Source organism: Ischnura elegans, chromosome 8, assembly GCF_921293095.1.
Source record: "Ischnura elegans chromosome 8, ioIscEleg1.1, whole genome shotgun sequence".
Classification (NCBI taxonomy): Eukaryota; Metazoa; Arthropoda; class Insecta; order Odonata; family Coenagrionidae; genus Ischnura; species Ischnura elegans.
Window position 1 is genome coordinate 85,740,532 of NC_060253.1, and position 13,626 is coordinate 85,754,157.

Sequence of the window (13,626 nt, forward strand, 5' to 3'; positions counted from 1 at the left end):
GAAGTACTGAGTAAGTGAAATTTTCCTTTTCTAGGGGCTTAGCCTGGGGAGGCCTCTACCCTAAATTACCCAGCCAATCATCATTTAGTGAGTGAAACCTCCAACTACTTTAGAAACCCCAGAGGATAGTAATTCTTAAGAGATATTTCAATGTAATACGTTATCGAAATAGAACATCAATCCAAAAACGTTGTGATCAAGGTATTTCAAGCATCACTACCGATACGAAAGTATTCAAAATGGAAAGTTCTTCGGACTTTTCCGAATTTACTTATTGCAAAACGCAATAAGTTTCACAGCCTTGCAACATCACAAGATAACTCATACCCAGTGAAAATACAACAATGTGGCGGAGCAAAACAACAATTTTATGAAAAAGCCCTTAAGTGTACCCACCCATCTCAATATAGAGATGTCAAAAAATTGGTGACCATCAGAATGACGTTATTACTATAAATCTCAAGGAAAAAAATCTATTGATGCATTATAGATGAATGAGCACCAATTTTATTTTACGATATTTTATTCGAACTCACGAGATATTTTGCTAAACCATAGCGTAACATTGCCATATAGCCATCGGTGGAGTTTAATTCAGACGAAACATTGAAATTATTAATAAATTAATCGGTACAAAATCCTCAGGCTAAATCAGCGATAATTGAGTGTCACTCATGTTACAAAAGGTTTTGAATTCAATAATATCTCATTAGACCCATGACTTAATTCAACCTCTAACGAACCCCATTCGCAAGGAATACTACATCAACTTTGTCGGAGAATTGCATTTACCTTAATAATATCAGCAGCGGAAACGCCAAGCCTTGCGTCCCTGTAGATGAATTGAGCACACAATTAAGCCTCTCAATTTTCTTTGACTACGAGCAACGAAGATTGTCTTTTCCCCAAAAAGACGGTAAAACTATAGGAAATATACGCACAAAATTTTCGTTACTTTCCGTTAAATCGATTGCACGAATGATGAGCTATCAAGCATACGGTAAAGAAAGTAAAGCTATCGTACGTCCTCTAAAATCGATTTCACAATTGATGCGTGGTTTGTTGTGACGTTATAACTCAATAATTGGTCTGATGATGATACGTCGAGTTACGTCTAGTTTAACTGCATGGGAGGGGGCCTCAAAGTAGGAACAGAGAGTCGAAAAATATTGACCTCGAAAAAATATACAAATAATAGGAATACGTTTTTATTCTCTTCACTACCAATGCAAGTAGCTAGGTTTGGTTTTCTCCTTCTTACTGTCGATCCCTCGAGATCTGATTATCGTTTTATCTCATTACGATAAATTAATTTACAATATAATAAAAAACAAGGTTTATATGCTTTGACTGTCTTATATTATATTTATTTTCTACATAAAAATACTTTTCTCTGAATCAGCGTTGATTTTAGTCATATTTAAATTTATTATTATTTACATTTATACGTCACTAAAGCGGTAATGCAACCCGCGCTGGCTTATCAAGTAGATTGCATATACAGTGGAAGGAAACGAAATAAATTACATTGAACTTGGTCGTTCTAAAAAAAATCTTTTTCCAGGTCAAAAGAATTGGATGCCTGTAGATTGAAAAAATAGGCCTTGAATATATTGACATTTCGAGAAAAGAATTTGTTTCCACAAATTTATCAAGAGAGTAAAGGCACGCTGGAAAAAATTTATAAAAATAATGTGGAAGTATTAAGCAACTTGAAATTATTTGAATGAGCAAAGAACTTGGCTGTTATGCTAGTTAATTCTTCAATTTCATTGACGACTTTATTACTCTACAGCTAGCACAGCTTTTCTAACGGAAAACGATAAAGGTTTCGTTGCATGAACATAAAACGGTCCTTAAAAGGAAGAAACGACTTATGAAGCTTCAGAAGCCCATATTATCCCATAAAATGAAGTACCTATATGTTTTCGTTCGTAACTATTGAACTTGGGATTCAAAGCAAAAATATAGCCACACATGGCCAACTACGACAATAAACGCATTTAATGATTCACCGTTGAGGCTAATGAAAATCAAATTTTAGAGTAAGGAAGTCATAACGCATTAAATTGTTAATTTATAATTGAGATCTTATGATGAAAAAAATATTGTACAAAAATAATTACATAGCTTTCATAAAAAGGCAGTTAAATATGCATTAAAAACGTACAGGTACCTTGCCAGAGGTTAATTAAAAATATTATTCCATGATTTCAGTTAAATCAAACCAAGGCAAAAACTAAATGCAAATTACTTACGAGAATATCAGAAACTTAACCACCTCCACGGCTACATCTCAGACATACCTGAAGAGGAAAGGAAAGTAATGTTATTAAATACATTTTAAAGAAAATACAGGCTATATTATGCGTGTCCCACTTAATTTTGAACTTAAAAAGTAAAATGGCCAACATTTCTGATTGCTCAATTCAGGTTATTCAAGAGTTACGTCATTTTCTAAAGAATAACAAATTTTCCGTATAAAATTGTATCACCATGTGTATTTAAGCTAATAAACCTTGAAGTTCATGAATCTATGGTTAAAATATTAGAGACAATAGGTCAATGATTGATCATTTTGTACCATTTGCGGGCGTTTCCTGCTGCAGTTATTTCATTTCTACATCTCTTAATGAGATAATTTTCAACTTGACATAAAGTTGTCCACTTAAGTCGAGTATAATTTACTTATGCACCTTCATTAGTCATAAAAATCTCTCTTCAAAACAAAATTTTATCAAATAAAATGATTAAAAAGTCACTCTTGCAATAAAATGGATACTGAATATAGGGGACAGCCATATCATCTCATAAGAAGAATAGTACAATCTTCGTCTTCAGGAATCCTTGTACTGACTTTACTGTACTGACTAACGAATTACTCCAATATTTAACTCCAGCAAATAAATCTAACGAAAAATAAACACAGCACTTATAAAACTGATAATTTTAGGCTTAACTATGTGAACTCTTTCCATTATGGAAAATAAAATAATAAAATTTTATTAGGTTCACCAGCATATTGAAAAATTGAAAAACCCTCTTTCTTAACATTAGATGTACTCCTCACTGAACCTGAAGATGTAACTATGTTACGAAACCAGGGGCGTGCCTATTTGTATTATCAAGTGAACCTTAAAAGTTTTATTCTTTCATTTTCCATACAAGACATTTTAATTTAAACACCACGTTCCATCAGACATAACAAAATATCTTTAAGTTATATTTGTTCGGTGAAACGGCAGATACATAGTTAAGATTGAGCCGCGAGGCCAGGGATACATTAGGCGAGAGACGGGGGCCCTGGCATCCTAATTCCTCAAGGGGAACGAAATGGAAATGAAAAAAAGATTTAAAGAAACCTGCTTGTTGTGCTGATGAGGTTTATTGTAAATGAATGCGGAAGAGCGTTGACAAGTGAGTAAATATTGGCTCGCAATATTAATATCTAACCCTAACCAGCACTCACGCTTTATTTTACGAGTGATGAAAAGATCGTTTTATACTTTTTAGTTCAATTTTTTATTATCTTTGGAAAAAGCGTGTTTTTATATTTTTGTTTCATTTTTATATGGTACTTTGTATTGATGAATCATGTAATGGATTAACCGAGATTTTAAAGACAAGCCTGCCAAAATTTTTAACTAAAACCATGTATTTAATAATATTTTCCATATGAAAAATTAATTAATTACCTAGAGAAATATTTATAATTTATTGTCAGCGAATATTGCATGGTAAGTGGGAAGTGGATTTAAAATCAACCACAAGATCCCCTAGTTGAAGTAGGCAAAGAGTCATAGAAAGTTAAGAAAAAGCGTGTGAAAAACACATCTACCATGCTTACTCCTCCATAGAAGTAGCCATATGGTGTCAATATCTTCACCTGCGGCCGCAATGAGTACCTACCCATGGGATGGGACGCTTTCCACATTTCATACGTCACTTGCGATGGGGGTCGCAGGTCAGAGGGTCACCTGTGAATGGCCAGAAAGCCACGCGCGGGACGGCAATCATAAAAGAAGATGAGGGAACCGCACGATGAGCGGTATAAAAAAAAGACCCACTGACACGCGATCCAAGACTCTAGCGATGGTGGCGCGACAGCAAACAGACGCAAATAAATAGTAAGTATACCTCTCTCTCTCTCACGCGGATGCCACTGTTTCGCTTAAACACGTCGTCGCACAACTCCATATGAGGTTGGCTTTCACGGAGGATCTCTCCTTATGAGCAAAGTGCCTTCTTGTCAGAGCGAGACAACCGGGGACGGGAAAACTTGTCCGCCTCTTTGAAGACTCGAGGTAGGCCGAGAAGAAGGCTCTTCGATTTGACGTGTTACATGCGCGACACCTCCGCAGTGCCTCACAGCTACATAAAAAAAGAAAGACTAGGTACCAACTAACCGTCGAGATGTGACGGGTATGAAAGTAAAAATACCTAATTAATATTCAGTTACGTAAAATCCAACCAAAGTAAATAATAAACAATAAGAAAGACACAGCGAACAACATTGAGGTATGAAGGATTCCAATGACCCAAACAAACTTTGCACTTAGGTCTATGTGAAATAGAAATAGACCCATCGAAAAAAAAGAACATTTATAATCATTTGAAAAAAAACCTATTTTTTTCGTTACATTTGTGATTGAATGATGTTGATGACTTGATGATTGTCGGTCTAGAATATGGATGCACACTTATTCCTAGCTTTAGGAGAGTTACGTTAGCTTTAATCGTCGTCAAAATGCTTTGCTATAAATATTATTTTAAAGGACTATACACGGATCAATGATAACAGCATTGTTTCCTACTGCTGAATAAAAAATGAGCATATAGTTTTTCTTGACGCCAAGTGAACACTCATTGCTTTCACCAAAATTATTTTTCGCCTTCAAGTCCGTATGATAGAGCCGAATGGTTTTGTTATAAATACTAAATTATATGAACTATAAAGATTAAATAATTCCCTTTGACGGCGTGGTTGCTTGTTTTTGAGAGATCGGCAAAGCAGATACATCTATACACATTATGGAAAAATATTTTTTTTAACAAGTTTCCGGCTACTCCGGAATCCAGTGCGCAGATCAGAAAAGTTAGTCTCCGGAGCTCTTTCGCTTGTACGATGTCGGACGGGTCTGCTCCCAGCTGGTTTAGTTTTACACAAAGAGCATAGGATATGCTGAGTACAAGAAATCGATGAACTAGATGGGATCTTGGAAAGTTCAGGATTTGCGGGAAACGAAGCAAAACTTCGGAGGGAAGTTCGCGAATACTTCAGGTCCACATTATAGGAGACTCCCTGTCAAGTTTAAGAAGTTTGCAGTAACCTAGGTGAAGTAATTGAGGGAGTTTCAATTTCGGCCTTCGAAGATGAAGTCATCATGACGAATGGCTTCAAAAATGAACCAATGAAATTTTCCTCCAAATGTTCGCCGAGTCAACACGGCAGCTCAAAACACTAAAAATAAAATAATTAAAAGATAACATTTCCAAAGAATGTCGCGACAAACTTTGCCCCATTCAAGTAGTAAAGAACTTTTGTAAGGATAAAACAAATAGGAGCGGATCCAGGATTTTTTTCTGGGGGAAGGGGAGGCACAAGGAAAACCGATTTGAATGCCGATTAAAATGCGACCAAAAAGGCAACAGAAATCGGCCTCTTATGGGCTGGAATTGGGCCTCCTCTATGCAGTTTCCTTGCATATATTTCGCCCGAGGCAGCTGATTTCAAAGTCCTATTCATTACGTCATCCGTCTTCCTTTCGGCCAATGTCTCCTCACCTTCCGCAACCATTCGTTGGGTGTCGCCACCAGCGTGAAGGAAGGACGGGAGTCGTCGCCGGACGCGGCTAGTGGCAAATATTTGCCAGGCACGTAATATGGGTCAGGCGTGAGCGATGATGATGATACCATCCAAAGCTGTAATTCCAACCCTTCTCTCCACGCATCTCCCGTACGCCGGCAGAAGCTCTTGTCCACGCGCCGTATGAAAAATTCATGCTTCCGTTCCTCGCGCGTTTTACATCAGTTGAATGTCGCCGCTTTCCGGGGATGAATTAGCCCACTACATTTATACGTTTCCCCTCTCTTTTCACGTGCCCTTAATTTTATTACCCGAGTTATTTTTTTTCCGTCGGGCGCGCGAAATGATTCTCTCCCTGGAAAATACACCTCAGTGCTCTTTCTCCCTTCTTCTTTTTTTATTTATTTTAAATGCAAATTTTACAGCCTCAACGTGTACCTTTACATAATGCAGTCGGCTCGGTTGAGCCTTCCATTTTTTCCGTTTCTAATTCAGTTAATTGAGCGCAGGCACGGTATCAAATTCAAGGTAAACGTAATAATGAGACGGGAACCTGCTCACTATTATGTGCGAGTCATATGCGAACATTTTTTTTCAAAATATACACCCTTGATCTTGGCGCGGCGTTAGGGCCTCGTTTTGATGCAGTAGCCCCACAAAAAGTTTTCTTTTGTAGCTACTACCCGCGAAACACCTGCTGAGGAAACCACTACAATACTATATCGATCTCTTAGTTCTAACAACGCGTATCTCTAACATTGCAACTTTTCAGGAGAGCATTAAAAACAATTTATTTTTTATAGCTGTATGCAATTGTAATTTAAATTAAAAACCAAAGATACATAAAAATAAAGATATATAAATTTTTCAAAAAAAAAAGAGTTGTTTTTTGCTTGAATTTTATTTTTTATTAACAGTATAAGGAATGTTAACTCAGACCGTCCAAATTTTGAGACACGTGTTGTTAGAAATTAGGCATCGATATGTATCACTATAACAGGAACACTCCATACCTCCTCAGATATTGCATTTATCGTTAACGTAGAGAGTGATTATTTTTAGGGATGTGCGAGTAGAACTTTTTGACCTCGAGTCGAGTATCGAGTGGAGTTGAAAACTACTCGCGAGTATCGAGTCGAGTGGAGTCGAGTATGGTAATTTCTGGATCAGGCAATACACCAACGCACGTTCCAACCTATTCTCACTTATCCAATCCCATTATGAATTTCCCACTCTAAATGCTTATCTTGATGTAAAAATGAAACGAGAATGAGGAATGTTGATGTTAATTGTGTCAGAATTCGGAGATGAGTGAAAATTAAAGCGTCTAAAACAGTTCTATGAGCACAATCGAAATGAATTAACCTCTGGTAATATGTCGAAAATTCAATTAATATACGTATCGAAAAACTGTTGGAAGAGCCCTGAGTAAAGGCATTTGCACAATTGTAACAAAGATTAAATTCGTAAATGAATCATGCAATATTTGATCCTTCTCATGTAGAAAAACCATTTGTTCTACATGTTTAGTTCAGGCTGCAGATTTTTATGTCTCCATTTTACAGAAATACTGCCTGCAGAAAACTGCCCTTCGCTACACACTTGTGTGGATGTACAAGTACTTTCTAGCAAAAAATGCAAGATTTTGGAACCTTGTGAATTTAAATAAAACATTATATCAACGATTTTTATGGATCTTTAAATCTTCTTCGCATTTATATGGACGAAATAAGCGAATTATAGAACATAACTTTAGTTTTGTGAACGAAAAAAGTTCTTAATTTCTTACTTCGTTTAATCAAAATTGTCGACTCTTGTTTTGTAAGTTCAAGAGGGAAAACAAACGCAGCAAAGGAATGAATGAGAACTAATATCGGACGTACCTAGAAATCAAAAAGGCAACACTTGTACGAATCAAACACCGGAAAAAACCGCCATTGTCCGTTAAAACCTAAAGTTACATATTTTTGCGTAGAAATCTTAACAATTTTTGTTTGAGTAAAGAAAATAGGGTATGGTATAAAAATATCGCCTAAGAAAGTATGAGCGACGCAGTGGACCACTCTGATTACTTCGAATGCACTGCCGGGTAGGAAGATGAAAAGGTATTCGGCGCCCACGTCGTTGACTACTATAGTGATCGACTGCTATATATACAGCAAGCTAAAACTCCCAGGCCAAGGTATAAGAACGTTTTATCAATTTTAGAAACGATATTAGGTATTATGTGTGCTTCATGATGGCACTTCCTGTCGACAGATTTCATAACTTACTGACCTCGACAGCTCGGTAACCGAAACTACTTGACTCGACATTCGTATTGCTACTCGAATTTTCGAGTACTCGCACATCCCTAATTATTTTCATAACATAAATCGTTAAATAAATTAAGTTTAACCTTTTTTGAGTCAACGTATCATCTGCGTTGATGTTAAGAATGATTGTTTTACAAAATGAAAAAAAAATAATTACGGCGGAATCGAATCCTCCCAGAACTTCACCGCCACAACAGTGCATGATATAAACCTACTCAGCTACGTAGCCACGTCTTCCTTGGACATAAACGGTGAGTCCAAACATGAATCTACGGGGAGGAAAAATCAAGCCACTGAGAACGAAAGAAAGCACTCCAACCATTCCAGCCGCTAAGGCTTTTGCCCCTGAAGTTTGACTCACATTTCGCTAGCCCGGTGGAATTCCGATTGTTGGATAACATCAGCTGTTGCTCAGCAACGCCGAACGGAGGCGCGCGCATCCATGTCGCTCCGTGATGAAAGAACAGACGCACGGGGAATTGGTGCGTGAGACTAGAAAGTGTGTCGGATCGGAGACGAGGTGGGACAGATAAAATATCTCATATTCCAACCCCCCCCCCCACAAATCTCCACCACTAAGAAAAAAAAACTCTCCATTGTGTGTTATTCCGAAAATTTTTTAATTATCTTTATCTAATTGGCTTTCCTTTTTATCTTTCCTGACTCGCAATGTATGTATTTCCTGACTCATAACATTTAATGCTCTAGATGTGTTCTCTCTGATTAGATTCTTGCCTTTTCTTGGCTTACTCCAGTAAAACTCATCTAATTTTTTCGGAATCTACCCTTTTCTCGTTGTAATCTCCCCTGTAACGTAGAAACAAGAAAAAAAGGCAATAAAGTTTGATATTTACTTTCTCGTTGCCCCTGCTTGCTATGACGGCGGATAAATTGGATTTAGAGCGAAGAATGAAGATTAAAAAGATTAAAAAGTTTAACTCACATTTCCTTGAATGAAATCAAATACCCTGTCGATTCAACTAAAATTCAATTTGCGGAAGCAATAGTAATTGAGCTTTTACTATTTCATGGCCCATTACATCACTTAATAGTTTATGCCGGACTTAAAAGTTGGCATAGTGCTTCTTCAAGGTGGTGCTCTATGCTACAGCACCTTAAAAAGTCGCTGTTCACATTGTAAAATGGGGTTAATAAGCCAAAGAAAACCTAAATTTACATATTAATTGCATTCTAAAGGGCTCCACGTGCTCTACAGCGAAAGCTCTAACTTCATTTTTTTAGCAGAAAGTATAACGATTTGTGAGATTTCCCAAGGTTTCCAAGTCACACGCTCCTGAATCTCCTACGTTCTCTCGCCGAAGGGAAAGGCAAACTAAGGGATCTTGCCTGTTAAGAGCAGGCTAACCAAAAAGGGAGGATGCGTGAATGATGCTCGCCTCTCGCCCGTTCAGAGCAACCTTCACGCTTTCCTGGATCATGCTAGTCCGAAACTCAAAGGCAGGCCTTTAAATATTGCAGATAATTTACGCTACGATGGAAGGATAACAGGAAATATAAAGATTAAGAGGCAAATTCAAGATTGACAAAAAAGATACCTACCTCGAAGGTTTGTCATAGAGGGGAATATGATGGAAATTAAAATACGTTCAATGGTATCTGGATCAACTATGTGGAAGTTGATATTCATTAATGAAAAGACGACTCCGTTGACTTCCACTGATTTATTTTCTTGGCACGACATGTTTCCATCCAAAGAAGTCATTTTCAAGTACAAAAATTTTGAATTATTTTTTAATTGAACATACCTCTTCCTTAATTCCAACTCACGGGAAAACCCTCACGGGAAATCCAGCGCCGTCCCCTAACGGTTGTTTTTTTCATAATTCTCAATGTAACCTCCATTTGGGGTTTCCAACCCAACCCTTCCCCCCCCCCCCCCAACAACCACTCCTTCCGCCCTCTCCCCTTCAAGGAGTATATACGCTTGCTTAAAATTCAAAAATATTTTGTACTTGAAAATGACCTCTATAGATCGAAACATGTCGTACTAAGAAAATAAATTAGCATAAGTCAACGGAGTCGTCTTCTCCTTCGTGAAATTAAAATACGTTCATGGGAAGATTTTCGGACGAGAGAGTAAAAAAAGACGTGTTATTTCGCACTCGTTCGACCACACCTTGAATATGCAGCGAGCGTATGGGATCCGGTGCAGGAAGAGTAGACCGTAAACTTGATAAAATACAGAGAAAAACAGCGGGATTCCTCAAAAACTGCTACGGGCGTACAGAAAACACTTGCTAAACGAATGAGGTTGGGAGCCACAAGAGACTCGCTAGGCTTAGATTTATTGAGCAATTGAGAATGGATATCTTGAAGGGCGTACCGGAGAACATAATACTAAAAAATACACCAAGGATGAAGTTCGCCAAGAAAAAACATTTGACTCAGCCGGGATTAATACCAGGATCATCCCATTACCGATCAGACGTTGGAGACAATTACACTTCCAATCCATTTTCTCAGAAGCAAACTTCGGGATAAAATCAGAATCTAGCAACATTTCCAGGTCCGACAAAAGCGATCAATTAAAAGAGATATTTTACCGAATTAGGGATAGGTATGAGAATTTGTTTTTACTCAAGTAGTAAGTATATAAGGCACACTTCTAGTTTCTAACCATACCGAGACGAATAAGAAATCTTACTAACGTCTCAATATGTTCACTAAATTGTCTTGGTATTACAGTACTTAGACAAATACATGGGTACTCGAATTCCTGTATTCGCACAAAACAATTAAAACATTCTATAATCCGTTGTCTCGGTTGTAACTTCATGGAGTCAGCGTCACATGATGAAATATAAAAAAATTTACAGTCCCGCATAGATTTGCGAATACTGCACGACCTTGGTTTCGATGTGTCACCAGATGATGACTTGAAACGTCGAAATTATTCATTCGTACAGCATTTATTTATTTATGTGTAACTAGAAAGGTAAAGTTTTTTTACATTTCATTACACAACAACTCAAGTATCGGTCAGCATTTTTCGTGAGACTTGTCAAATATCCTCGTAAGTATTCGTGTGAAAATGTGGACTTTTAAATTCGATTTCCTGAAAGAATCGACAGCTATTTTTGTTCCCGTCATTAGGTCAAGTATAATCAGAATGCCATACTTACATACTTTCATGAAACTGACGTATCGATTGCTAAGTTCTAACAACACGTATCTCAAATCCGGCCGGTTTGAGACAGGTATCTTAAACAAGATGTAATAAAATTTAAAAAATAAAATAGAATACAAGCAAAATACAACTCTTCGTTCGCAAATGAATGCTTCTTTTTCATTTTTATGAAATTTTGGTATGGTATGGTATATGGGGGAGGCGACCGACAGCTGAGGTCATTTGCGCCATGAGGGAAGGGTATGGAAGGATGGGAGTAGAGAAACACGGCGTCAGCATTACCCTGCTCTTAACGAAAGGCGCCTAGGGGACCACGGCTTAACGTCCCATCCGACGGACGGAGTGTTGCGCTTAAAATGTCCGCCACACAACACTCAAGCAGGGATCGGGCAGTCTTTGAAATTTCTCTACCACTGCCGGAATTTGAACCTGAGCCCACCGGGTGGGAAGCCAACACTCTAGCCATCACACCAACCCGATCCCCGAACTTTTGGTGTTTAATTTCAGTGTACAAGTAAAAAAATTAATCGTTTTCTTTTTGCTCTCCTGAAAAGTTGCTATTTTGAGATACGTGTTATTAGAACTTCGCCATCGATATACTTTGTTCGTCATACCAACACCTCATCCTTAATAAGGGCTGTTCATCATTTGAGACTAGTCCGATTTTCCTCGGCCTTTAACAGCCTCAGCCCGCGAGGCCTTCCTTCGCAAGGCCTCGCAGTCCCACGCACTCTACTGACCCCGAGCGAGCGCTCAAAGCAAACGACCCACGACTTTCATACGGCGACTCCCACGACCTATTAAAAAAAAAGAAACGAATTCCTTTTTTCCTTTGGGAGGTGGTCCGGAGAGTTGAAATGAAGAGAGAGGGAGAGAGAGCGAGAGAGAGAGAGAGAGAGAGAGAGAGAAGTTTCGAAAAAAATATTCACAGCTCAAAATTTTTCTTTCCAAGACTTGGAGGTCCATTTTCACTTTCGTATCGAACAGACGCGTCTGGCGTCACGAAAACTGGTGGTGGGAAGGTAAATTTGTCCCTTATGTCTTCTTATGTTTTATATATTTATGCTAATTTATTATGTTTCATAAATAATTTTATGTGATATTGTGGTTTACGATATAAACTGTTTGCTAGGTGATTTCTTATGTATGTTCTCTCAGACAAAATGTAGACGCAAAGTTAATTGACCAAATCATTACCAATGTTTAAAAACATAATTTTATGTATTTGATATGATTTTTCATTAAATTATTATATTTAATTAAAAACACTTACTTTATTATTCCTAACTATTAACTTCAATTAAAGGTGCCCTCTCTACTGAAGAGGTCCAAATAGTCGATTTTTGTTTTTTTTTCCGTCTCCGCGAATTTGTTCAAAAAAACTACCCCGGATCAATTTTTCGGCAAAATGTTATTATATTCATGTTATATAGCCTAAACAAGATTTGGAGGAAAAATTTCATCGAGCTAACTATAAAAAATATGGAAGATATGATTTTTGGCCAGCTTTTTTTCGATTTCAGTCCACTGTGAGACTACCCACACCGGAGTGGAGACTTTGAAGGTGATTTCGGGCTGTACCGATTCGCCACAATTCTTAAGGCATAGGACAACATCACCGTCATGCGTGTGTTTAGGATATTTCTTTAGCGTGGGTTTCAAGTTCTTATAAGCTCTCCTCCCTCCTTATTAAGAGGCTAATGAAGTAACTATTGCAGGAAAACATATAGAAGGAAATAAATTAAAATTAAAGAATATATATTTTATTTTGTTTGTTTCCATACCACCGAAAACAGCTCTAAACGGCCTTTTACATCTGGGTTATTAACATTTTGACAGTTTAACGTACACAAACAACCATGCCCTGGATAGGGGTAGCTTACCGAGGCGGAACTCGAACCCGCGACCTCCTGTTTGGCGGGCGAGAACTTACCCCGCCACCACAGAGGCCGGCATAAGGATTAAATAAAACTCATCCTTCACATAAAGAGTTAAAAGACACTAAAATTCAAACTAATCTTACTTCATAAGGTCTCTTATATAAATTTAACGTCTTTACTTACTGGAGCTATGAAATGCGTGAGAATTTACTCTCTAAGATTTAGAAGTTATTGCTTTCGCCTATTTATTATCTTGGATTTTTAGGATTACGTTTGTCATTTTATTATAGATTTCAAGGCTAGTTTTGCACCCTTTAGAGGTGCCGAGGGTGGCCGTAATGTGCTCAATGTGAGCATGGATACAGTCAGGAATGAGCAAAACACAAGCCGAGGAGTTTTTTAAGTACAAAATACCGCTCCCGATGTATTTGAAATGCAAAATAAAAAATAAATTTTTGACTTGAATATTTTAAAAAT

The 13,626-nt window shown here is 37.6% G+C and overlaps 1 protein-coding gene across 1 annotated transcript in view; it reads right to left on the reverse strand.

The window, feature by feature from the left end:
* Nucleotides 1-13,626, reverse strand: part of LOC124164449 — a 623,547-nt gene that overhangs the window by 521,972 nt on the left and 87,949 nt on the right. The window lies entirely within an intron of this gene.